The 26,459-nt window shown below is 37.2% G+C and overlaps 1 pseudogene; it reads right to left on the minus strand.

Annotated features, from left to right (window-relative positions):
• Nucleotides 1-7,487: 7,487 nt before the first annotated feature.
• Nucleotides 7,488-26,459, minus strand: part of LOC142840080 (uncharacterized) — a 28,386-nt pseudogene continuing 9,414 nt past the window's right edge.

Consider the following 26,459-nt stretch of genomic DNA (forward strand, 5'->3'; position numbering starts at 1 on the left):
ACTTGGCTACAGCTTTTGCTGAGTTGCCATATCACACATCAGTAGACACCAAAACTTGGCCCCATATATGACACCATTACTAGGGTGACCAGTCACCAACCTACTGGCCGGTTGACTACACTGGAAAACTTCCTCTGTGAAAAGGACATTTGGGCTTCAAATGCTCTTAAACCAACAGACTAGAGAAAGAATAACAACTTTAGGCAAGGTGATATATCCAGATTAGCATGGGGAAATTGGATTGCTCTTCACAATAGAGACAAGAAAGATAGTATGTCCAAAATGCAGGAGATCTTTTAGGGCATCCCCTAGTGATACCAGGACTTGCCATTAAGACAAATGAGAAACAAAAACAGTATAATCCAATAAGTATGACAAATGTCACATATCCATCAGGAATGAAGGCGTGGGTCATTTCTCTAGGAAAAGACCCAAGACCTTGTGAAGTGCTTGCAGAGGTTGGGAGAAATACAGAATGGGCAGCAGAGTGTGGCAGTTCTAAATACCTTCTAAGGCCAAGTGACTATTGCAGCAATGAGAACTTTAACTGATGTGAGTGCTTCTGTTGTATTTTGTTGACAATGTATTTGTAAAGTTATTTCTATGTCTTTTAAATTTCCTTATCATATGTTGCAACATCAATTATAAGAATATTTGTGAAGTTTCTGAAAACTTGGTGGCCAAACAATGACAGTCTAATGGCAACTACTGTTTCTGTCAACAACCTGAAGAGGTAGAGTACCCAGAAGACTCTTGGAGGCATGAAGAGAAAGCTGTGGCTCATGTGCATAGGTACATGAGTTGCCTACGAATAGCAAGGTAGTGATCACAGGCCGTGATGACAATCAGCAGACATTCTGTGGAGCCTGTGGAAAGTCTCAAATGCATCTGGATGTCACAGCCATCAGAGAGATGGTCTTCTAGGGTGACAGTAGGTGGAACAGCCTCAGAGGCACAAAAGTAGATGTGTCGCAGATTGTCTAAGTGGAAATATTACTCAGAAATTGTATATGGGTGTGTGTAGGCAGGGATCCAACATGCACAGAGCCATGAAGGCAGTGTCTTGAGCACGGTCCCTAGGTACATAACTGAGCACAGAGAAAAGAATAGGTCTTCCAGGGATGAGTAGTCAGAAAATTGCTTCATGGTAATGCAGGGACTCTTGTCCTGATTCTGGCCTACATAACACAGAGTTATGCCTGGATACACAGTAGAGTGGAAGGACAGAGGATGCAGGTTATTGAGAACAAAAAAATTTTTAAGGTCTTTTCCAACATGGATACATGTTCTGTGACTTGGGGACAGTCTCCTCATCTTCTGTAGGTTACATCGCATCCATGTGACTAGTGAGGATAATATCCCTAAGAGGGTATTTATGGAAGTATGAATAGGCAGAATCACAGAGAGCCAAAGCTAAATGAAAAATACAGGTCTTTACTGTAATACTTCTTGAAACCTCTAAATGGCTAATGCTTATTGGTGACTCTCCAATGGCAATGTAGACTATGCACTTCCAAAGTTATCTGAACTTACACCCACTTCAACTTCTATCCTATCACAGAGAAGTGACCTGAAAACAGCCTCTGAGAGCTGGTAGCCTGGATCAGAGGTCCTAAAACTTACACACATACTGGAACTATTTGTAAGACTGTCAAAACAGTGTGTTTTCCTTCCAGAGTTTCTGGCTTAGGGCAGATGTGTGCTGTTGCTGCTCTGATGGCACAGGGATGAATGGCTCTAAAGATCCTGCTGACTTTGCTGCAGCTCTAAGCCATGGCTTGCACTGTTCTCACTATCTGGAATATTTTTCATTTTTCCTTCACCTGTAGTAGCTGATCTGTCTCTTCTGGTTCTGTTTGTCACACTGTATGCTTTATATCTCAGGAAGGGGGCAGATACTGACCTGTAAACCTGTGAGGAGGCACACCCCCAGAGAGATAATCTGTTACGTGCTTTGTATAGGCTACAGCTTTAGAAGATGTCTTTTTGTGTTTCCATCTCTACTTCAGAATCAGAAATGGTTTTAGAATTAGACAATGTCTATCCTTCTCAAAATCCAAGCATGATGTTAAAAGAAAAATTCAAAACTCAGTCTCATGTCAACAGCCTTCTGGTATGGGACAGAAAGAAGATCCATTTTAAAGGAACATTTTACTTTCCTTCATGCCCATTTTGTCTATATCTTATCTTTCACTGAAAATATGTCTACATGAATAACGCTTATATTTTCAACAAAGAACGGCTTCCAAGAAGAAATTAGGGCCCCACAATGTCTCTGCCTGGTTGATATGACGGCATGACGCTGATAGCACTATGAGACCGATTTATGGGTTCAAGCTGCAGATATGAGGCACCTTCTTACAATGTTCTGGCCAGAACTCCAAATAAGAACTTCAGAAGAACCCTATCTAATACTCAGAAACCATTTGCAATTATCCAAAACATCAATCTTGAAATTTAACCATCATTTTAACTTTATAATATTCCATAGAAAGAATATCGCCCCCATGACATGTGGAAGCAATTCCAGAAGATGCCATTCTCTCTCTCAACAAAGTTTGTCTTCATGGTCAGGAATAACATTTAAGAGTTGATTATTACTCATTTAGGGTTGGTTGAAATTATGTACACTCAGAGATCTCAAAAAGAGGGAAAATGGAATAGGATGATAGGTAGATTACTTACTCACACTAATAATAACAGTTTGTAAAAGAAGGAATACTTGTGAACTACTATTTATGGATTTACATAGGTATAGACTTTTGTATATTGACACAGATTCAAATTATATTTATTATATAGAATGTTTCTATTTTTGTTTGGAATATTTGTAACAACTATACAAGGTTATTTTGTCAGATTGTATAAATGCATGATTCTACCTCTGTTTAAAACATATTTTTGACACAATTTTATGATATATTTATCATATTGCATTATAAAACTCTACCTCTGATCAAGATTCTTATACATTGTTTACCTTTTGAGGTCATTGTCCTGCTTTACTGCATAGATGTTTAAAGATTGTTTTATATTCTGATATGAAGTCTTATTCTTCAACACTGTGATGAGACTTTGGTTGATTGCTCAGTCAGTTGTCTCTGTCATCTACTACACTTTTTGGAAGCTGCTAGACTGCACTACCTGTCTACTCAAGTAATATTATTGCTATTCTCAGGCCTTTGATGCAGTTGAAGATGAGATAATCATACTTACCACCCTCTTATAATCTAGTTAAGCCATTTCTACTAAAACATGGACTCCTTAGGATAGAATGCTTATCAAACCATTAGGATGTATTCCTTCCGTAATATTCATTATGCTTATTGTAATTCTAACTTTATTTTGACATCTGTTTCTTGTGTACATAGTTTTGTATAGGGTTTGGAATTTCTTATTAAGTTAAATGAGTAGGTGCTGTGAGAGCTCCTCCACTCAATAGCTTTAAGATATCAATCCTTTGGGCATGGTCTCTTACAAGTATAAATGAATCTGTAAAGTGTGTGGTTGCTTTCTTGAATCCAGCTCTTGATTCTGGATGCTAGCTATATTGTATATATGATCCATTGCCCTGTAGGTCCTCATTTGACCTATAAAAGCCCAAGATATTCTTACACTCTAAGTTGGTGTTTTCAAAAGTCAAAGATTCAATTAGTACTCACATAGTTCAGGGTTTGTCACTCTGACTTGTACAGCCTTCAAAATTTATCATTAAAACATGAACTCAGTGTTACATGATGAACTTAGAATGGATGCAGCTATCTTAAGTAAAATCAAGCACTTCTGTCTCGTGTCATTATAGGTTTGGGAAGATTGGGAGATATGGTACGAATCTTTAATTTTCTTTTGGAAAATGTGTGGATTGTTTTTAATTAAATATCATAAATCAGTCTGCCCTAGCAAGAGGAAGTATTTCATTCAGCTACAAAATTAAGCAAAGTTCCATATTTCAGCTATTTATTTTATACTATCACTTTGTATAATTCACCCACGAACAGCTGTGTATCAAGGGTTTTTAAATTTTTTTTATTCAACTATATTTATCCACTATTATCCCTTCCTCCCCCCTCCCCTTTTCCCATGTTTCACATGTTCCAAATTTACTACGGTCTTGTCTTTCTCTATGTCCTATATAGAATAGATTTATGTATGTCTCTGTTTCCTCTTTGTTGTATATGTTCTGGGCATTGTGAATTGTAAGCTGACTGTCCTGTTTCATATCTAAAAGCCACTTAGGAGTGAGTACATGTATTTTTCTTTCTGGTTCTGGTTTAACTCACTCTTTTATGATGTTTCCTAGATCCATAAATTTTAAGATGTAATTGTTTTTATCCACTGAGTAGTACTCCATTGTGTAAATATACCACAATTTTTTGTCCATTCTTCAGTGAAGGGGTTGTTTTCAGGTTCTGGCTTTGACAATGTTGCTGTGAACACAGTTGAGCATTTGTCCTTGTGGGATGATTGAGCACCCATTGAGTACATATCCAAAGGGCTTGGCTCGGTTTTAAGATAAGTTGTTTCCTAATGTTCTTTCATTCTCTTTTTTTTTTAATTTTTGGTTCTCCAAGACACGGTTTCTCTTTAGCTTTGAAGCCTATCCTGGAACTAGCTCTTGTAGATCAGGTTGGCCTTGAAGTCAAGGAGATCTATCTCAGCCTCCCAAGTGCAGAGATTAAAGGCATGCCTCACAACCAGACAGGTGGCTTTCTATTTTTCTAAGGAAAAACCATGGTGATATTCAAACCAGCTGATAAGTTTGTAACCACATCAGCAATGGAGGAATGTTCCCTTAACTCTACATCCTCTCCAGTTTCAGTTGTCATCAGTGTTTTGATCTTGGCTATTGTTATAGACATAAGAGGGAATCTCAGATTTGTTTTTATTTTCATTTCTCTAAAGACTAAGGAGTTTGGAAATTCCCTTAAGTGCTTCTCAGTCATTTTAGATTCATGTGTTAAACATTTTTTATTTAGGTCTGTACTCCATTTTTTCTTGGATTATTTGTTTTTTGATGACCAATTCCTTAAGTTCTTTGTATGTTTTGAAGATCAGTCTTCTGTCCAATGTGGGGTAGATGAATATCTTTTCCCAAACTACAGGCTGCCTTTTTTGTATTGTTGATTATGTCCTTTGGTTTACAAAAACTTTTGCTTCAGGAGATCTCATTTATTATTTTTCTCAGTGTCTGTGATGCCTGTGGTTATTATAATTTGAAAGTGGTCCTCTTTACCAATGTGTTCAAGGGTACTTCCAATATTCTTTTTTATGTTTGTCTTTATGTTGTAGTCTTTGATCCATTGGGACTTGAGTTTTGTTCATGATGATAGATGTAGATCTACTTTCATTCTTCCCCACATTGATATTCAGTTATGCCAGCACCATTTGTTAATGTTTTCTCCATTTTATAGTTTTTGGTGCTTTGTCAAAAATCAGGTGTAGTAGGTGAGTGGATTGATATCTAGATCTTAAAATCAGTTCCATTAGTCCTCCTATCTGTTTTTGTGCCAACACCAGGCTCTCTTCATTATTGTAGCTCTGCAGTTGTCTGAAGAAGTCAGGGAATGTGAAGCCTCCAGAAATTATTTTTTAGATAGGATTGTTTTTATCTTGCAGGTGGGGAGCTCTGAGCCATCAGCATGGTCTCAGAGCACTCTCCTTCCAATCCCAAGTGGGAACACAAAAATCCAGTCCCATAAAAGCCACTGAAATGCTTTAAAGCCAGAGTTCATGCTGGCAGCACAGCCCAAAGAAGCTGCACTTTAAATTGACACAGCATTTTTTCTGCTGCTTTTGCTGAATCAAGAAATCTCTCTACAGCAAGCCACCAACAAACAGCAAAAATCTGTGTTAAACTCTATCTCCCTTATTTTTAAGCCTCCTCAGGTTTTTATGTGGATTTAGTCGATCACATCTAGGCACCTCTTTGTTGTAATAGCATGACGGGGCTGCGTCCCCAGCACCCTGGCCGCCTGCTAGCTTATGTCCGAAATAACAACACACAAACTGTATGAACACTGCTTGGCCCATTTTTATCTAGCCTCTTCTAGGATAATTCTCACATATTAATTTATCCTATTTCTAATATAACTCTGTTGTAATAAGAGTGGCGGGGAAACATCACCCTTAATAGTAGCCACAAATATAAAATATTATGGAATTACCAACTAGATAAGTGAAAGGACTGTATGAAAAGAACATTAAATCTTTGAAGAAGACACCAGAGAATGGGAAGATGTCCCTTGCCATTGTTACTTAGAAATCAACATAGCAATCTATAGGCTCAATATCATTCCCATGTAAATATCAGAAAAATTCTTCACAGATCTCAAAATAAACACAGTCAACTTCATGTAGAAAAGCCAAAAAATGCATCTTCAAGCCATCTTTCTTTTTCAGAGCATATTCCTAGTAACCACCTTCTATCTTCCTTCTTGATGACCACTCCCAATCTTCTGATAACCATGATTATACACTCAACTGGTGAGGATACATTTATACAAAACATACAAGTAAACATATGAGAGATTTGACTCTTCATGCCTCTCATATTTCAGTTAATGTTATCCTTTGAGCTTAAAAACATTGTTGAAACTTTTTAGGATTTTATGGTTCTGGTTTGAGAGCCAAATTGTGTTTCTTTCACTGGGCATTTTTAATGTTTTGGCTCTTTTCAGGGAGATGTTGTTTCGTTATCTAGTTCTAGATTGAGAGGCAAAGTTCTTTCCTTTGACTCTGGTTTGAAGACCAAAGTTGGAATAACCTTCCTATAACCAATAAGGTTTTATGCATTACTTTGCTGGATCAAACTAAAATAAAGAGAGGTATAATGATGCATAAACAAATTGTTAACATTATCTAACTTTTTTTAACACAATAACTGATTTTGGTTAACTGACTCTAAGTGGCTTAACATCTGAAAGAACAATTTAAAATAAGCCCCCAGTTTTTTCCTGAGGTCCAAAAGATTATGATAATATGCACAAGATATCTCAGATGACTACACACAAAGTCTTACTCTTCTGTGAAGCACAAAACATTATGACACTGAGTTCATTTACAGAGTTTCACTACAGTATGATTTTTTTCTTTTCTTTTTTTAAAATATTTATTTATATTTATTTATTATGTATACAATAGTCTGTCTGTGTGTATGTCTGCAGGCCAGAAGAGGGCACCAGACTTCATTACAGATGGTTGTGAGCCACCATGTGGTTGCTAGGAATTGAACTCAGGACCTTTGGAAGAGCAGGAAATGCTCTTAACCACTGAGCCATCTCTCCAGCCCCGATTTTTTTCTCATGTTTTTGAAAAATACACAAATTAACTTCAGGGTTCCTCTACAGAAGGGCTCATATTATGTATAGGACATGCTTCTGAAAAAGAATTTACCACATTCCATTCACAGATATCTCTAGAGTATGTTACATTTTAAGCCTTTTAAGAGTACAGGGGTCTGCAAAGGCCTTATCACACAGATATCATTCCTAGGGTTTCTTTCCAGTATGTGTTCTTCTATGCCTTTGAAGAGCACCATGTTGTGCAAAGGCTTTACCAAACTGATTACATCCATAGGGTTTCTCTCCAGTATGTGTTCTTTTATGCAATTGAAGATGATTATGTCGTGCAAAGGCCTTATCACACCTATTATATTCATTGGGTTTCTCTCCAGTACGTGTTCTTTTATGGATTTGAAGATTATTGTGTAGTGCAAAGGCCTTACCACACTGATTACATTCATAGGGTTTCTCTCCAGTATGTGTTCTTTTATGCAATTGAAGATGATTAGGTTACGCAAAGGCCTTACCACACTGATGATATTCATAGGGTTTCTCTCCAGTATGTGTTCTTTTATGCCATTGAAGATTATAATTTCGTGCAAAGGCCTTACCACACTGATTACATTCATAGGGTTTCTCTCCAGTATGTGTTCTTTTATGGTATTGAAGAGCACCATGTTGTGCAAAGGCCTTACCACACTGATTACATTCATAGGGTTTCTCTCCAGTATGTGTTCTTTTATGGTATTGAAGAGCAAAGCTCTGTGCAAAGGCCTTACCACACTGATAACATTCAGAGGGTCTCTCCATTATGTGCTCTTTTATGCGTTTGAAGATTACTGTGCTGAGCAAAGGCTTTACCGCACTGATTAGATTCATAGGGTTTCCCTCCAGTATGTGTTCTTTTATTCTTTTGAAGATGACTGTGATCAGCAAAGGCCTTACCAAGCAGATTAAATTCATATGATTTTTCTTTATTTTGTGTTCTTTTATGACTTTGATGAGTTTCATAAAGAAGAAAGTCTTCATCATCTTGGCCATAATCATAGGGTTTCTCTCCAGTGTGTGTTCTTTTATGCATTTCAAGATGATTGTGATAAGAAAAGACTTCATTACATTGCTTAATTTCACAGCATTTTTCTCCACTATGTGTATTTTCTTTCTTTAGAAGATGAATGTTATAAGATAAGACATTACCACAGTGAGAATATACTGAAAACTTCTCTCCAGTTTGATTTCTTTCAATCCTGCAAGGATAATTAACACATGTAAAAGCTTTACCACATTCAATGCAGTTGAACATTATACCTATCTGAATTATTTTCATATTTTTTCAAATTGTAAAAAGGAATCAAATGTCAAGCTTTTATAGCTTTGTTTAAAATCATGTTTTGTTCTCTCATTAGTGGTCATTTTACATCTAGAAAAATATTTGTGATGAGAAATTCCACTGTGTCATGGTTTATCTTTTCATCTATAACTATACTTATATTTTCTAGGATATTTTTTACATTATTGAAGAGAACTGCACATACTGAGTTCTTTAGCAACTTTACTCCATTCATAATTTTACTATATTGTAAACCACATTTGGTAAGTGAACTAAGACACCCAGAATTATTTGCATAGATCTAGAACTCATGTTTGTTTGTTTGTTTTTGTTGTAATGTGATTTTGTTTTTAATGTATTAACCATGATGATAGAGAATAAATTAACTTTGTATTTTTGGATCAAACTAAACATGTACACTCTACATAGGAACTACAGTTTATCTTCTTAATTTTTCTTAGAGAGGTATGCTAAATCTTTCCATATTCCTATGCTCATACACTTGTGTCAAGAGTGACATATCATATATATGAAAAAAAATAGTGTATAAAAGTTTTCCAAAATGAATCTACAAGGTTCGACTTTCACAGACTTGTGTTATAAATATTAAGATTTCTCTAAACAAATGCCCCTTGACTATTGGATTTCACTAAACTTAGCACAGTCACAAAAAGTATATGAGGGATACAAGGCTTAGCATGGGCTATTGGATTAGTAGAAAGTTTTGCAGCTATACTCATCATCACTGAAATATGTATACATTTTCTGTCATGAATAGCAAGAAGCAAATGAAGCAGCAGTTCTACAACATAGCTCTCGTGGTGCTATTAATCAAATGGTGATATCTGTTCAGGCATTGCTACCTAGACTTTTTCTTAAATGAAGGCTTTACAGATGCAATTCACATACATGAAATTGAGGGATATGGATTTGTGAGAACTTAATAACCATCAACATATTTAAAGCTTATTAACACTGTTGCTTTTGTTTTAAAGTTCCAGAACACATTACAAACTATTCAATTAAATTGTTATGAACTTGCCCAAGAAAATTACCTTACATGTCTTCTAGAACATTGACAATGCTCTTCGGTGTTAATGTCTTCCCAAATGTATCCTAAAATACAGTACCAGAATAGGTGTTATATTATTTAAGAATGTGCAACAATTAGCTTATTATCTTAAGTACACCTAAGAACTGTGACTGTGCTATTCACCTCATTCTTCTTTCTCTAAAACAAATTACAGAACTAAATCATAAACTAAAGAAAAGTTTTCTCCATATTTTGAAACATGAAAGAAATTCATTTTCACCTATAGTAGTTAGGTTCCTGTAGGTCTCCAGCATCACATCTTTGTAGAGATTCTTCTGGGAAGGATTCAGTAAATCCCACTCTTCCTTAGTGATGTTGATGTGTACATCATCATATGTCATTGCCTTCAAAAATATACCACACGTGAGTACAATGTAAGTATGACAGTGAAATGCATACTTCTTTGAAAGTATAGTTTTATGATTCTGGTGTTCACCATTTTTGTTCCATGACATAGCCAGTCACTTTAGAAGGAAATTGAAAAGGAGAATCAATTCTGTTAATTCTGTATCCTTTGTATAGGATACCACCTTATAACAGCAGTATCTATTCGTGGGTAAAGAAAAAAAGATCAACAGTATATTGCATGCATGAGAAAATTAAAGACTACAGAAAGGAAAAAAAAAGATGGACAAACTGGGCATATTGGTGTATTTTGCCTTTAGCACTACACTCAGAAAACAGAGGTGTGTATATTTGTCTGTGAGACGAATGCCAAGATTTAACAGAACTGCTTATCCATTTTAGGATACCATGTATATTTTCAGAGGCTCAGGCATAAGCATGTCTTTGCCCAAAGGCCAGTTTTGACAACAAGAAAACAAGCTTTGTGTGTCTTTGGTGCTCTACATTCTATGGAAAATAGATCAATGCTACCAGTGGTAATTGTGTCTCACTTCAACAATATGCTAGTTTATTTAAATTCCATATTTTACAGCTTTTTGAAGTAGTTAAAGATTACCTATCTATGCAAAATATATTCTATATGTGTCTAAAAAACCTGATTATTTTAACTATAAGTATGACAAACATAGAAGACTATTATCTGTAATTCTAATACCTATATAACTTAAAGACTAAGACTTCATATTAGAATATTGTACAATAAACAACTGTACAACAAATGAGGACAATGGGCTCAAAATATAACCAATGAATAAATATCTTGATCAGTGGAAGAAATGTACATTGCAATTTGATAAATATATTTATTAATATATAAAATGTTTTAAGCAGAGGTAGAAGCATTAAGGCATACAATATTCAATATTTAACATTATATCAATATATAAAAATCTATATCAAAGCAATTGCCTATAAATTATGACTCACAAGCATTCACTCTATTATTCACTATTACTATTAATGTATGTAAACTCACACTAATCTATTATTCCATCCAGTTTTCCCTTTTTTTCAAAGAAATCCCTGAGCCCATAAAATTTCCCTTCTAAGCCGCAACCCTATACCAATTATAATCAACACCTAAATGATTTCCCTAACCCTAGGACAAACTTTGTTGGAAGTCTTTTAGAATTACTTCCAGCTGACATGTGGGCGATGTTCTTTCTATGGGATCCTGCGAAATTAAAATGATGGTTACATTCCAAGATTACTGTCTGGTATAATTGCAAATAGTCTCTGAGTATTTTGTAAAGGATTTTTGATCTTCCTCTTATAAGGTATGTCCAGAACATTGTAAAAAGTGGACCAGTTCTGCTAACCAAGTTGGAACCATCTTGAGCAGCTGGTATGCAAAACAGGTCTGGTAGTAGCACTATCATCATCATGCCATTGTATCAACCAGGTTGAGTTGTTATTGTGGGGCCCCAACTTCTTCCTGGAAACTTCAAAATTACTGCAGGAAAATTCATTGTTCATTGTGGAAAACTTAAACATTATTTATATAGTCATATACAGACATATATATTCAATGACATGTACAATAGAGGCAAAAATAGAAAAGTAGAAATGTAAAAATTTTTCTAAATTCTTTTTTCTTTCTGTCCCATGCTCCTGACATGAGAGAGAAACTCTGAATTTTTATTTCAATGACATGCTTGGATTTATAGAGGGACAGAGCAAGTGTCCATCTCCAAAACCAGCTCTATATCTTCATAAATATACATTTACTTACAAAAGGCACCCAATGAAATGATTGTATAAAAGTGTAGATTACTGAATCAAAAAGAATAAAGGGGCATATATGTGTATGATGTAAAAGTGTAGATCATTAAAATTAATTTTAAAAATTAACTACTTATTTATATATTTTACATTGATATAGATATGGATGCTTCCTTTTGATATGAACTTGACATTTTTATTAAACATACCGTCTATGATTTTTATATTTTTAAACTATTTTACCTAATTCAACTCACTTAAATGTGTAATGAAAATTTCTAGTCCTTGAAAGTTATTATTGCCGGGCGGTGGTGGCGCATGCCTTTAATCCCAGCACTCGGGAGGCAGAGGCAGGCGGATCTCTATGAGTTCGAGACCAGCCTGGTCTACAAGAGCTAGTTCCAGGACAGGCTCCAAAACCACAGAAAAACCCTGTCTCGAAAAACCAAAAAAAAAAAAAAGAAAGTTATTATTATAAACCAATTAGGATATAAAGTACTGCATGTTCGTACTTTGTTATTTATTACAATTGAAATTATACTCACGTTAGTTATGTTTTAAACATTATATTGAATTTCATTAGCTGATTCAAATGAACATATTTTAGAGAAAATGTTTGCTGAAGTAAAGCAAACTTTGTCTTCTTGGGAATTATAAATTACTTGTGAAAATATACAAAAAGGTGATTATATTAATCATTCAGCATATAAAATACTTTTAAAAAAACTTGAGCCAACAAGTTAAAAATTAGGAGAGATTATTTGTGGAATCTTAATAATTTTCAGAAACTGTTGCAAGACATTGACCATCTATATCCGAATATTGGAGTGAAAAATTGAAAAGAGTAATTAGAACCAAACCATAAAAGGTGACAAGGATTTAAATAGTCAAAGAGAATTATCATCTAAATCAGAGAATAAATGGTTTAGTGGAAATAAAATTATAGGAGGCACTTATGGATTGTCTGGATGAGAAGTTCGGTTACATTCAAGACTTTTTTTGATACAGGTTTCTCTGTAGCTTTGGAAAGTGTCCTAGAACTAGCTCTTCTAGACCAGGCTAGCCTTGAACTCCACCTGCCTCTGCCTCCCAAGTGCTGGCATTAATTAAAGGCTTGAGCCACCACCTCCGGGCCTTCATTCTAGACATTTTACACCCTATGCATTCCCTAGAGGAATTTTACTGCAGAGGAAAGATATTATCTTATAATCAATATTTTAAACATATACACATACTAAAAAACTAAAAAGTTATGTGGAAAAAAGTCTAAGTTGCTTTTAAAAAGAAAACTGAAACTTTATCTATTAGCAAGAATTTACCAAGGTTAAATTTTAACATGTTTTACTAATGTTGAAATTGAATCATTATGGACAGGAAGTGAACATTGGCAAAGAGCTTATAGTAATTTCTTGGGAGACATTAACAACAAATATCCCTTTAGCCATAATATTAATGATCATATAAAGAGGTAACTAATTCTAGGGAAAGGTTTCATCTAGCTTCCTGCATTTAATTTTGGGTTTGAGTCTCTATCTGATATCTAGCATACATGAAAAATACTCATCCTTTAACCTCTTACAGATCTGCTGCATATGACAATTAAAATGATTAAGTTTTTTGCAATGAAATATGAGCATGCATTACAGTGACTTTGAAGTCTCCAAAAGAAGTGTGAGTCACGCAAGGAAGATTTCAACAGCACTATGTTATTGCTTTTCCAACTAAACATTGGGTTTGAACTACAAACTGCTTGGGACTTTATCAAAATGGTACATTGAGATGATTGAGACTGTTGGGAACATATTTTAATAAAGTAAACAGTTCATTTTGGAGGTTTGATGAAGAGATGATGGGCAAAAACACAGACAGTTTGAATGACAAAATTGAATCAAAGACCCAGATATTAATCCTCACAACTATGAACACCTGATTTTTGACAAATAAGCTAAACTTATACAATGAAAGAAGAAAGCATTTGCAACAAATGGTTATAGCATAACTGGATATCGCCATGTAAAGGAATGCAAATATATCCATATCTATCACCATGCACAATACTCAAGTCCAAATGGGATAAAGAACTTAATATAAATCTGACCACACTGAAACCGATAGGAGAGAAAGTGAAAAGTAGCCTTCCAAGTATGGAACTAAAGACCACTTCCTAAATATAACACCTGTAACACAGAGTCTGAGAGGAACAATTAATAAATGGGACCTTCTGAAACTGAGAAGCTTCTGCACAGCAAAGGACACAGTCAATAGCACAATAAGGCAGCTTATTGAATGGGAAAAAAATTTCCAATCCCATATAAGATAGAGGACTGATCTCCAAAATATATAAAGAACTCAAGAAATTAAACATCGAAATTTCAAATAATTCTATTAAAAATGGGGTATAGAACTAAACAGAGAATTTTCTATAGAATAATCTCAAATGGCCAAAAGACACTTAAGGAAATGTTCAACATCCTTAGCCATCAGGGAAATGCAAATCAAAATGACTCTGCAATACCACCTTCCACCTGTCAGAATGGCTAAGATCAAAAACACCAATGACTGCTTATGCTGGAGAGGATGTGGGAGTAAGGGGAAGACTCTTCCATTGCTGGTGGAAATGCAAATTGTACAACCACTATGGAAAACAGTATGGCAGTTTCTCTGAAAATTAGGATTCAACCTACCTCAAGACCCAGCAATACAAATGACAATGGTGTGAACTCCCTTATACATCAATATTGGTTGTAAAGTAAAGGATATTCATGGTACAATCCACAGACACAGAGAGAGTTAGTTAACAACAAAGGATCAAGGGAGGGATACATTGATCTCCCTGAAAGGGGCACTAGAATAGATCTTCTGAATTGAATGGGGGTAGTTGGGTATGGGAACAGGAGAAATTAGGATCAGGGTGCTTGGATGTAGGGAGAAATAGGAAAGACTACAGGAATTGGGGAACATTTGGGAGTTGGTATGGTACCTAGTACAGTAAATAATCATTAGATTGTATAAAATGCCACTAGCGAGGACTTTTTGGAAAGAGGGATAAGAAGCCTGTGGATTCTTCTCTAACCAGGCAAAGTATTCAATGTTGGGACTGGGACAGCACCCAGCAACAGTTACATCTACATCTAGTCCTTCTTGCAAGATATGTTGAGTTATTTGTTCCCCAGAACTTGTAGGAGTAAACAACAAATAACTCGTGAAACTTCAGGCCCATTCCATTAGAGGGAGTTAATGCCCATCCTAATTGGATGTCCAAGACCTGAAGCTGACTACACTACAGGTCTATGAAGAACCAAACAAGATAGGAAAAAAGTCCATGAAATGATTTCTCATGATATTCTGCTATTCTCATAGAACAGTGCCTCAGCCAATTGTTATCAGACTGGATTAATCCAGGAACTCAAAGCAGCAGGAGCAGACACAGGGAGTCAAGCAATAAGAGGAGCTAAGGACATGCACCCCCACCGGCCCATCCCAGCACTCGGGAGGCAGAGGCAGGTGGATCTCTGTGAGTTTGAGTCCAGCCTGGTCTACAAGAGCTAGTTCTAGGACAGGCTCAAAAACCACAGAGAAACCCTGTCTCGAAAACCAAAAAAAAAAAGGGGGGGGAGCTAAGGAGACCCTGCTGCAATGGCAAGGAAGTACCCTAGCAACCACCTCCCACCTTGGTTGAGGACACTAGGTTAACACAGCCCACAGAATCAAATAAGCAGGAGTTATTGGTGCTCACAGGGACTCGTGATCCTATAGGGGCCTGTGCTAAATGCTTTGCATATATGTTATCATATATAACATATATACTTTGGTGTTTTGTGGGACTGCTAAGACTTGGTGCGTGTATATGTGGGGTGTACATTAACTCATTTGACAGCTTTTGAGACCACTTTTCCTCATTCTGGGTTACTATATCCAGGCTTTATATGGGTTCTGCATAGTCTTACTTTAGCTCGTTGTACCATGTATGTGGGCTGGTTTTCCACGTCTACTTGACAATGACCTAGAGACATCAGAGAGTAGGGAGCCTCAGGAAAAAAAATTGCTTCCATGGGATTAAGAAAGGAGGCATTCTCTCAATGACTGATCAATGGCAGAGGTCACAGCCCATTGAGAGTTGTGTCATCCCTGGGCTGGTCTTGGGTTCTATAAGAAGAGAAGATGAGTAAGTCCTATGAAGTAAGAAAGTAAGAAGCACTCCCCCATCACATTTGCATCAATTCTTGACTCAAGGATCCTGCCCTCCTTAATTTCCTTCCCTGATATTCTTTAATAGTGAACAACAATATGGAAGTATAAGCCAACTAAACTTTTTTCACCCAATATTGCTTATTGGTCATGGTGTTTCATCAAACAGCAGAATCCCTAACTAAAACAAGACACCATGTTTTGTTGATGTGCATGAGATTCTAAAGGTAAACAAAGAAGAGAGACTTCAGGGAAATGTGAGACTGAGATGAATGGTGGAAGGAAGCACTGCAGTCAAGGTAAAAAAAAAAGAAGAAACAAAAGAATAATGAAAGAGAGGAATGAGGACAAGTAAGGGATGATTGAGTCAAGGAAAGATGAAAATTCAGCAGAGCAAATGGCAAATCCTGTGGTTCTCTCTCAGGTACAAGGGGCTACATATTTTGTTTGGTTGGTTTTTTGTTTTTGTTTTGTGTTTATTGAGACAGGGTTTCTCTGTAGCTTCGGAGCTTTTCTTGGAACTAGCTCTTGTAGACCAGACTGGCCTTGAACTCACAGAAATGCACCACCAGTGACTGGTGAGGCTTTATTTTCCAAGGGCTTACTTAATTAGCTCTATCCCTACTGAAGCATTAATAATAAATAATAATAATATAATAATAAATAATAAAAAACTCCGACCAGGCAGTTGTGGCACCCACCTTTAATTCCAGCACTTGGGAGGCAGAGGCAGGCAAATCTCTGTGAGTTCAAGGCCAGCCTGGGCTACAAAATGAGTTCCAGGGCAGGCTACAAAGCCACAGAGAAACCCTGTCTCAGAAAAACTAAACCAAACTAAACTAAACTGAAATAAAATAAAATAAAATAAAAACTCAGGAGTCAGATAGCAGGGTAAGAACTTGAAAGATCAGAAAATCAATTGATCAGCCACTGGTGACTACTACCTCTTCAATTTCTCCATGCAATAAAAGAGCCCATATCTTCTCTCAAGCCTGCCTTAATAATCCTGATTCCTACCTGGTCAAAGACCTCCAAACCTCTAGGGTAATTTTCCATCAGGTTGTTGTTAGCTCTGTCCTCACTCCAAGCAAGCTTTATTATGAGAACATGATCGAAATGTCATAATTTCCCCTTTCTCACTAAATAAAAAGTGAAGGATTTAACTAACACAGTAAAGCTATATAGAAAATATACAACAACTATGTACAAATATATATAGGAAACAATGACCAGTCCATTTGTATTTGGTAAATTTAGAGAAAATACTTCATTATCTATCCTATCTAGGTAAGTCCAAAGTGTTGTACCTAAATCATTTTTTATCCCAACCTAAAGTAAACTTTTTATATCTCTTCACTGTTACGGGAGGTCCTCCCACTCCTCCAGCCTATCGCCGCTGAGATACCAGCCCCTTGGGGCGTGGTCTCTCTCCCTTTAAAAAAGCGGCCACTTCCCTCTCCTCGCTCTCTTCACTTCCTGCTCCGCCGGTGACTTGACTTCCTTCCTGGTTACGCAGAGGGCTGACAGTGATCTGTAAGTTTTTTCCCCCTTTAAATAAATACCACCCTATTAATCATAATTCCAAACTGGTGTGGCATTGTTTGTGACTTACGCCTTCATTTGGCGCCCAACGTTTGGTTTTAGAACCTCTCCCGGCTCGCAGCCGCGAGTTCGGCTTGGCGGCCGGAAGTTCGGCTTGGCGGCCGCAAGTTCGGCTTGGCGGGCGCTTGTTCAGCTTGGCGGGAGCCCTTGCTTCCTCAGCTGCTGCCTGTGGATTTAAACTCCACAGGCCCGCGTAGTCTCTGCCCGCCTGGTTTGCTCTTTTCTGAGTGGTTTTTAAATCTCCCTTGCAAGCACAGCTCTTAAGTGGCGCGAACCAGAGCACGCGGTTGCTGAAAGCTGCAACCCCTCAGGGTGACTCTGTCACGTGGAGGCATAAGCGGCTTCCAGGTTGCTCTTCTCTACCCCTGGATTCTGGTTTCTGGTTCCATCTCTGGAATTGATTTAATTACATTTACTTTGTTGAGCAACTTACATTTTCCAGTTTTTAACAAATACTCTGCGGACTCTGAAACAGGACCGTGTTTTTGTCGAGACTTGGCAACAGCGCCACCTGCTGGATAATAGGTAATATGGCAGTTCCCGTTTCTAACGCGAATTTTACTGTTCTGGTTACCAATACAATGGGTTATATCATGCAAGGTTTATATGACTATGGGGATAACTTAATTTACTGGTTACTAGGTTTTAGTATTCTTTTGCATATTTTATCATTTAGGAAGATCATGGCACTCCTAAGAACCATACAATCTTTACTAGAAACTCATGCAGGTCAGGAGATTAAGGATTCAAAAGAGACAATAATAAAAAGACTTGAAATGATTGAAGAAATGATTGGAGCTGGTGAACAGAGTAATAAGGCACAAGGACAGGATACAATGCCAACACCAGCTATTAGAACTGGCTTACCAAAGGTTTTAGCAGCATACCCTATACTTAATTCTGACAAAGCGTCAACTTCTAAAGGCTCAAAGGGAGTCAGAGAAGCTAGATGGACGCCAATAGCAATGAATGATCTAAAAGAAATTAAGCAAGCTATTGTTAATTTTGGCTTGCACTCTGCATACGTAAAGGAAATGATAAGGACTTGGGCTTCTAATGCTAGAGCTACCCCCCATGATTTCCATCAGTTAGTGTCTGCAGTTTTAGATAATGGACCTTCCTTGATGTTTGGAATTTATTTCAGAGAAGAATCCAAACATATGGAACAGCAAGGAAGAGCAAAAGGTATTGAGGTTTCCCAAGACCAAATTCTTGGTGCAGGAGAATATGCTGATCCACAGGTCCAAGCTCTTTATGATGATGAAGTACTGTGTCTATGTCACCAAGCAGCTTTAAATGCTTGGAATAGGATACAAGATCCAGCAAAAAGGGTTGAATCATATACCAGAATTAGGCAGGGACAGAGAGAACCCTTTATTGACTTTTTGCAAAGATTAATTAAGGCTCTGGACATAGGGGTAACAGACCCAGAAGCTAGACGAATACTTCTTGAATCTCTAGCTTTTGAGAATGCAAACATAGAATGCAAAAAGATAATTGGGCCTTTAAAGTCTAGATCAGCACCTATGGATGAATGGATTCAGCATACGATGAATGTTGAGACGTTTAGCTATAACGATGAATCTTGGGTAGGAGAAGCGATTTCCACAGCAATGAGGAGACATCAAACTGCCAGGTGTTTTAATTGTGGTAAATTAGGACATCTGAAAAGGGATTGCAGGCACAGAATTTCTAGGAATATTATCTCCTCTGGGAATGACAAAGATAGGAGACCTAGGCCTTCAGGTATATGTAGGAGATGCGGTAAAGGCCGACATTGGTCCAATGAATGCAGGTCAACAACAGACAAACAAGGCAACCCGATACCGTCGGGAAACTCCTTGAGGGGCCTCTCGCAGGCCCCCAAGCCAACAGTGGCCCAGTCATTCCCAGTCACAGTGGAGAACGTGCCTCACCAAGAAAATTAAAAGCTCCAATTTCTGCTGTAAAAAGTAATACTGGTCTAAATGATGAAATCCATGTGGAGGATGAGTCAAAAAACCCAGTTGGACAGAGTAAACGTATATTTTGGCAGACTTCTATTAATGATCAAAGACCAAAGCTAAGAGTCTGTATAAATGGCACTTTTATTGAAGGCTTATTAGACACAGGTGCGGATGTAAGTATCATTACCCCAGAATCTTGGCATCCGAATTGGCCTCTTAAAGAGGTAGATGTTCAGTTCCTGGGAATTGGAACCCTATCTCGTGTAAAACAAAGCACAAGATGGGTTGAATGCATAGGGCCCGAAGGGCAAATAGGAAGACTAAGGCCATATATAGCCAATATTGCCATAAATTTATGGGGCCGTGACCTGCTACAGCAATGGAATACCCAGATTAACATTCCTGTAGTTCCAGGAACTCATAATTCTGGGAAGGATATGATGAGGTATTATGGAAAAAGGTCACTAGCCATTCAGGCTGTACAAGAATATACAGCAAATACCAAACCTTTAGAGGTACCAACAGCCCTACCTTTAAAATGGCTAACTGAGAAGCCAATATGGATCAAACAGTGGCCTCTAGCTGAAGATAAACTACAGGCATTGGAACAGCTGGTGCAGGAGCAACTAGATGCTCACCACATTGAAGAATCAACCAGCCCTTGGAATTCTCCTGTGTTTGTTGTAAAAAAGAAATCTGGTAAATGGAGAATGGTGACAGATCTAAGAGCTGTCAACAAAGTAATTCAACCTATGGGCTCACTACAATCTGGAATTCCTTTGCCTTCTCTGTTACCAAAAGGAATTGGCACAGTGTAGGACTGATTTGAGTCATACCCTGTGGGAGGACAGTCCATTGATATCTCCTATTGGCTGAGAATTATTATAAGTCCTACTTATAATAATTCTCAGCCCAATAGGAGATATCAATGGACTGTCCTCCCACAGGGTATGCTCAATAGTCCTACACTGTGCCAATATTTTGTAAGTAAGCCATTGGAAATAATTCGTAAACAATTCCCCAAGTCCATTATTTATCATTACATGGATGACATCTTGTTATCTGATTCAAATAAAGATACTTTAGAAAGGATGTTTGAAGAAGTAAAGAAAGTCTTGCCTAGGTGGGGATTACAAATTGCCCCTGAAAAGATTCAAAGAGGAAATTCTATTAATTACCTAGGTTACAGAATAGGGTTAGAGAAAATTAAAACGCAAAAGGCACAAATTAGGAGAGACCGGTTAAAGACTCTTAATGACTTCCAAAGATTGTTAGGAGACATTTCCAGTCTACGACCAGCTGTTGGGATAACACCTGATCTAATAGTTCATTTAAACAAAACCTTAGATGGTGATAAAGATTTGAATAGTCCAAGAGAACTGACAGCTGAAGCAGAAAAGGAACTGACAATGATTGAGGAAAAATTACAGGAGGCACATGTGGATAGGGTGAACCCAAATCTTAGCTGCATCCTAGTCATATTGCCTTCCAGAATTTCTCCTACAGGGATTCTAATGCAGAGGGAAGATATTATTTTAGAGTGGATATTTATACCTAATAAACCAAGTAAAAAATTAAAAACTTATGTGGAAAAAGTCTCTGAATTAATTATAAAAGGTAAGCTGAGACTTCGTCAACTAGCAGGTATAGACCCAGCAGAAATTATAGTGCCTTTTACTACTGAAGAAATAAAAAAGTTATGGGAAGACAATGAACCGTGGCAAAGAGCTTGTGCTAATTTTTTGGGAGAAATTAATAGCAACTATCCCAAAAGTGGTAGACTTAACCTCATAAAAAGAACTTCTTGGATTCTTCCTAGAATTGTACGTGATGCTCCAATAACTGGAGCCCGTACGTTCTATACTGATGCAAATAAATCAGGGAAAGCAGGTTACAAGTCAGATGAATTGAGTAAGGTGGAACAAAGCCCTTATAATTCTGTCCAGAAGGCAGAGTTATATGCCATTCTTATGGTGCTAAGGGATTTTAAAGAACCTCTTAATATAGTTACAGATTCACAATATGCAGAAAGAGTTATCTTGCATATTGAAACCGCTGAATTTATACCAGATGACACAGAGTTGACTTCATTGTTTATCCAGGTACAAGACATAATCAGGAACAGGCTTTGTCCGATGTACATAACACACATCCGGTCCCATACAGGTCTGCCTGGTCCTCTAGCCCAAGGCAACGCTGAGATTGATCAATTATTGATTGGAAGTGTGTTGCAGGCCTCAGAATTTCATAAGAAGCATCATGTCAATAGTAAAGGCCTAAAGAAAGAATTTTCCATTACTTGGCAACAAGCTAAGGACATTATAAAGAGATGTCCTACTTGTTCTTTCTATAATCAAACACCGTTGCCTGCAGGGAGTAACCCAAAGGGCACTAAGAGAAATGAAATCTGGCAGATGGATGTGTTCCACTTTATAGAATTTGGTAAATTAAAATATGTACACCACACCATAGACACGTATTCAGGTTTTCAATGGGCTACTGCCCTGAGCTCAGAAAAGGCTGATTCAGTAATCACACATTTATTGGAAGTTATGGCCATCATGGGTATACCTGCGCAAATAAAGACAGATAATGGTCCAGCATATGTATCTAAGAAAATGAAACGCTTTTTTGATTATTATAATATAAAACACATTACAGGTATACCAAATAATCCTACAGGTCAGGCAGTTATAGAAAGATCAAATCGTACTATAAAGGATATGCTGAACAAACAGAAAGGGACCGAAAATACCCCCAGAAATAGATTACATAATGCTTTATTAACCTTGAATTTTCTTAACGCTAATGAGAAAGGAACGACAGCAGCAGAGAGACATTGGATAATGGAAAAGTCTGCTGAACTAAATCAACCGATTTATTTCAAAGATGTGCTGACCTCTCAGTGGAAGCCAGGAGATGTGCTACGTTGGGGAAGGGGTTTTGCTCTTGTTTCCACAGGAGAAGAAAAATTGTGGATACCATCAAAATTAATAAAGTTTCGATTTGAAGAAGAGAAACCTCTTGGAAAGGAGAAATGACAACTCATCCACAATGATTATATTCATACAGGTGGTAAGAAAAACATATAGAATGGGGGCAGGGTTCTGTTCTTATCTCCACAGGAAAACACTCATCTTTGAGAAATTCAAGGGACCCTGGATGTTTGGATACTGACAGATGGAAAAATACCTGCCCGATAGGAAATATCAAGAAAACTGAATGGGTTGTGTAAGTAATATTAAACCATATTTCTAAATTTATAAAGCTGGTTTTGAAGTTGGACTCTGGCTCAGTCCCTCTCCAATTCCAAGCCTGTTAGTAAGAGAAAAACCCAGAGTTTCTGGAGTTTCTGTCTCATGTCAAGAGCCATGATGTGGGACAGAAAGAAATATGAGTTTAGAAAACATCTTTGCTTTTCTTCATATCTATCATACTTTTCATTGAATATATCTATCATGTCTTTCATTGAATATATATATATGTCTATATGATTAATGCTTAAGTTTTTCATAATGAACAATGAGTTTTTCCTGAAGTGACATTTGAAGTTTCCAGGAAGAAGATGGGGCCCCATAACAACAACTCCACCTGGTTGATATGACGTCATGATACTGATAGCGCTACAACAAGACCTGCTTTGGGTACCAGCTGCACAAGACAGTTCCAACTTGGTTAGCTGAAATGGTGCACATCTTATACAACATTTTGGCCAGACCTGCACAAAATACTCAGAGACTATTGGCAATTTTAAAAGACATTGATCTTGAAATTTAACCATCATTTTACTTTCACAGGATCCCCCAGAAAGAACGTCGCCCCCATGACAGCTGGAAGTAATTCTAGAGGACGACGTCCCCTCTCCCAGTAAAGTTTGCCCTTGGGTTTAGGGACATCATTTAGGGGTTGATTATAATTAGTATACGATTGAGGGTTGGGGGAGGAATTTTATAAGCTCAGGGATCATTTTGAAAAAAAAAAAAAAAAAAAAGAGGGATGATGGGATAATAGATTTGTAATTGTGAGTTACTGTTTTTAGACAAATATATTGGTATAGATTCTTGTATATTGATACAAAGTTAAATTATATTGACTATTGTATGCATGCATGTTTCTACCTTGTTTAAAACATTTTTATGTATTGACATATATTGTATTGTATATATTTACCATATTGCTGTGTACATTTCTACCTCTGATTAAGATACTTATATAATGTTTGTGTATTGATATATATTTACCTACTGCAATGTATATTTGTACATTGTTTATATTTGGAGGTCATTGTCCTCACTTGTTTCACAGTTGTTTATTGTCTTAATCTTTAAGTTAGATAGATATTGAGAATTATATAGACTAATAGTCATCTAAGTTTGTCATTTATAATTAGACTAATCAGGTTCTTTAGATATATAGAGATTATACTCAGTATAGATAGATAGTCTTCAACTTCTTCAAAGAGCTGTAGAAAATGGCCTTTAATCTAACTCAGAGTTTTGTGGTAGTGAGACACAATTGCTCCTGGCAACACCACTCTATTCCCGAGAGAATGTTGAGCACCAAAGACACTCCACCTGGAGCCTTTCCTTTTGGCAGAACTGGCCTTGGGGCAAAGAAATGCCCATACCTCAACCACTGACAAAGATACAGAGCATGCATCAATGGATAAAACAGGGCTGTCTTATCCTGCCAAGACAGGGTAAGATAGTTTTGAAAAGTTGCTTGCCTTTGAAAATGGTGTGTCAGTTATGTTAGGCCTTAGCCAAAGTTGGTTGCTTCAACACTGCTAATGTGACTTTGGGTGATTGCCTAGGTAGCTAGTTGTCTCTGTGATTTGTTGCATGTTTTGGAAGTTGTTTTACTGAACTTCCTAATTAACCAGGTAACATTATTTCCCTTCTCAGATCTTCGATGGGGTTGAAGACTATATAGATGTAGTTACTTTTCTCTCATGACTTGGCCAAGTTATTTATTATACAAGACCTAAGCTAGTTAGAATAGGATATTTGTACTTATTGTATATAATTTCATAGTAGGTTTAGAACTCTCTTATTTAAACAAAAGGGGGAGGTGTTACGGGAGGTCCTCCCACTCCTCCAGCCTATCGCCGCTGAGATACCAGCCCCTTGGGGCGTGGTCTCTCTCCCTTTAAAAAAGCGGCCACTTCCCTCTCCTCGCTCTCTTCACTTCCTGCTCCGCCGGTGACTTGACTTCCTTCCTGGTTACGCAGAGGGCTGACAGTGATCTGTAAGTTTTTTCCCCCTTTAAATAAATACCACCCTATTAATCATAATTCCAAACTGGTGTGGCATTGTTTGTGACTTACGCCTTCACTTCACCTTACATATTTCAAGCTAGTTTCTGAGTTGTTTCAATTTGGTCACAAAGAGAACTACAATTATCTAGTATTTAACTCCATTAGAGACCTAAGAAGGATATAATACTACCTGAGTAAACAGAAAGTATAGTGTTTATCTATCTCCATGCAGAAATCTCAAGTCCAAATAGATCAAAACATAAAAACAACCACATTGAACTTCATAGAATTGAAAGTGGGAAGTACACTTGAACACATTGGTACAGGAGACCACTTTTTAAATATAACCCCAGCAGCATGAACACTACTAGCAATATTTACTAGATGGGACCACCTAAAACTGAGAACTTTCTGAAAAGCAGAGGAAATGTTCAATAAAATGGCAGCCTATAGGATGGAAAAAGTTCTTCTTCACCCCCACCTCAAACAGAGGGCTAATATCCAAAATATATAAAGAGCTCAAGTAACTGGTCATCAGAAGAACAATTAAGCCAATAGAAAATAATTGTACAGAATTAAACACAGAACTCTCAAGAGATGACTATAAAATGACTGAAAGACACTTAAGGAAATGTTTAACATCCTTAGCCATTAAGAAATGTAAAAACAACTCTGAGATTCCACCTTACACCTGTAAGAATAGCCAAGATCAAAAACCTTTTGACAGGTTATGCTGGAGAAGATGTGGGGTGAAGGGAAAACTTCTCCACTGCTGGTGGGCATGCAAACTGGTACAATCACTTTAGAAATCAGAATGGTGATTTTTCAGAAAATTAAGACACAACCTATCTCAAGACCAAGCAATACCACTTTGGGGTGTATACCTAAATGATTCTCAAACATACCCCAAGGGCATGTGTCCACTTATATCCATATCAGCACTATTTGTATTAGCCTGGTAACAACCTAAACACTCCCTGACCAAAGATGGATAGGAAAATGTGTTGCATTTATACAACGGAGTACCACACAGCAGAAAAAATAATGACATTTTGAAATTGCAGGCAAATTTATGGATCAAGAACACATCATACTGAGTGAGGTAACCCATACCCAGAAAGACAAATATACAATGTCCTCACTCATTAGTGGATTTTAGACCTTAAGCAAAGAAAACCAGCCTACATTCTCAACCTCAGAGAACCTAGATATCAAAGAGGAATCTAAGCCAAATACACATGGATATAATCTACATGGAAAGTAGAAAAAGACAGGAGAAGAAGGGAGGAGAGCAGAGAAATGTATATATGTCAATAAAAACAATTAGAAAAAACCAAGAAATGACATACACTACCGACTGCCTGGACAGTCACCCAAGATCCCACTCTACTGTTGGACTTTTAACTTTAGCCTATACACATAGAAGATCTGACCAAGTTTGTGTGAAGCAGGAATTTTGAAGGATTGTCCTTCTTTGCCATGGCAATGCTCAGCTGTCACTTTTTTTTCTGTCCTGCCTATCTAACTTAGACAGTATACTGTCAGTAGTTAACTCAAAGGGCAGTTTCTTGCCAGTGCCTAAGTCTTGCCAGCAAGAAAGTTATCTACATTTAGTCATTTCTATGATATCTATCAT

This window comes from Microtus pennsylvanicus, chromosome 22 (genome assembly GCF_037038515.1).
Source record: "Microtus pennsylvanicus isolate mMicPen1 chromosome 22, mMicPen1.hap1, whole genome shotgun sequence".
In the NCBI taxonomy this organism is placed as follows: domain Eukaryota; kingdom Metazoa; phylum Chordata; class Mammalia; order Rodentia; family Cricetidae; genus Microtus; species Microtus pennsylvanicus.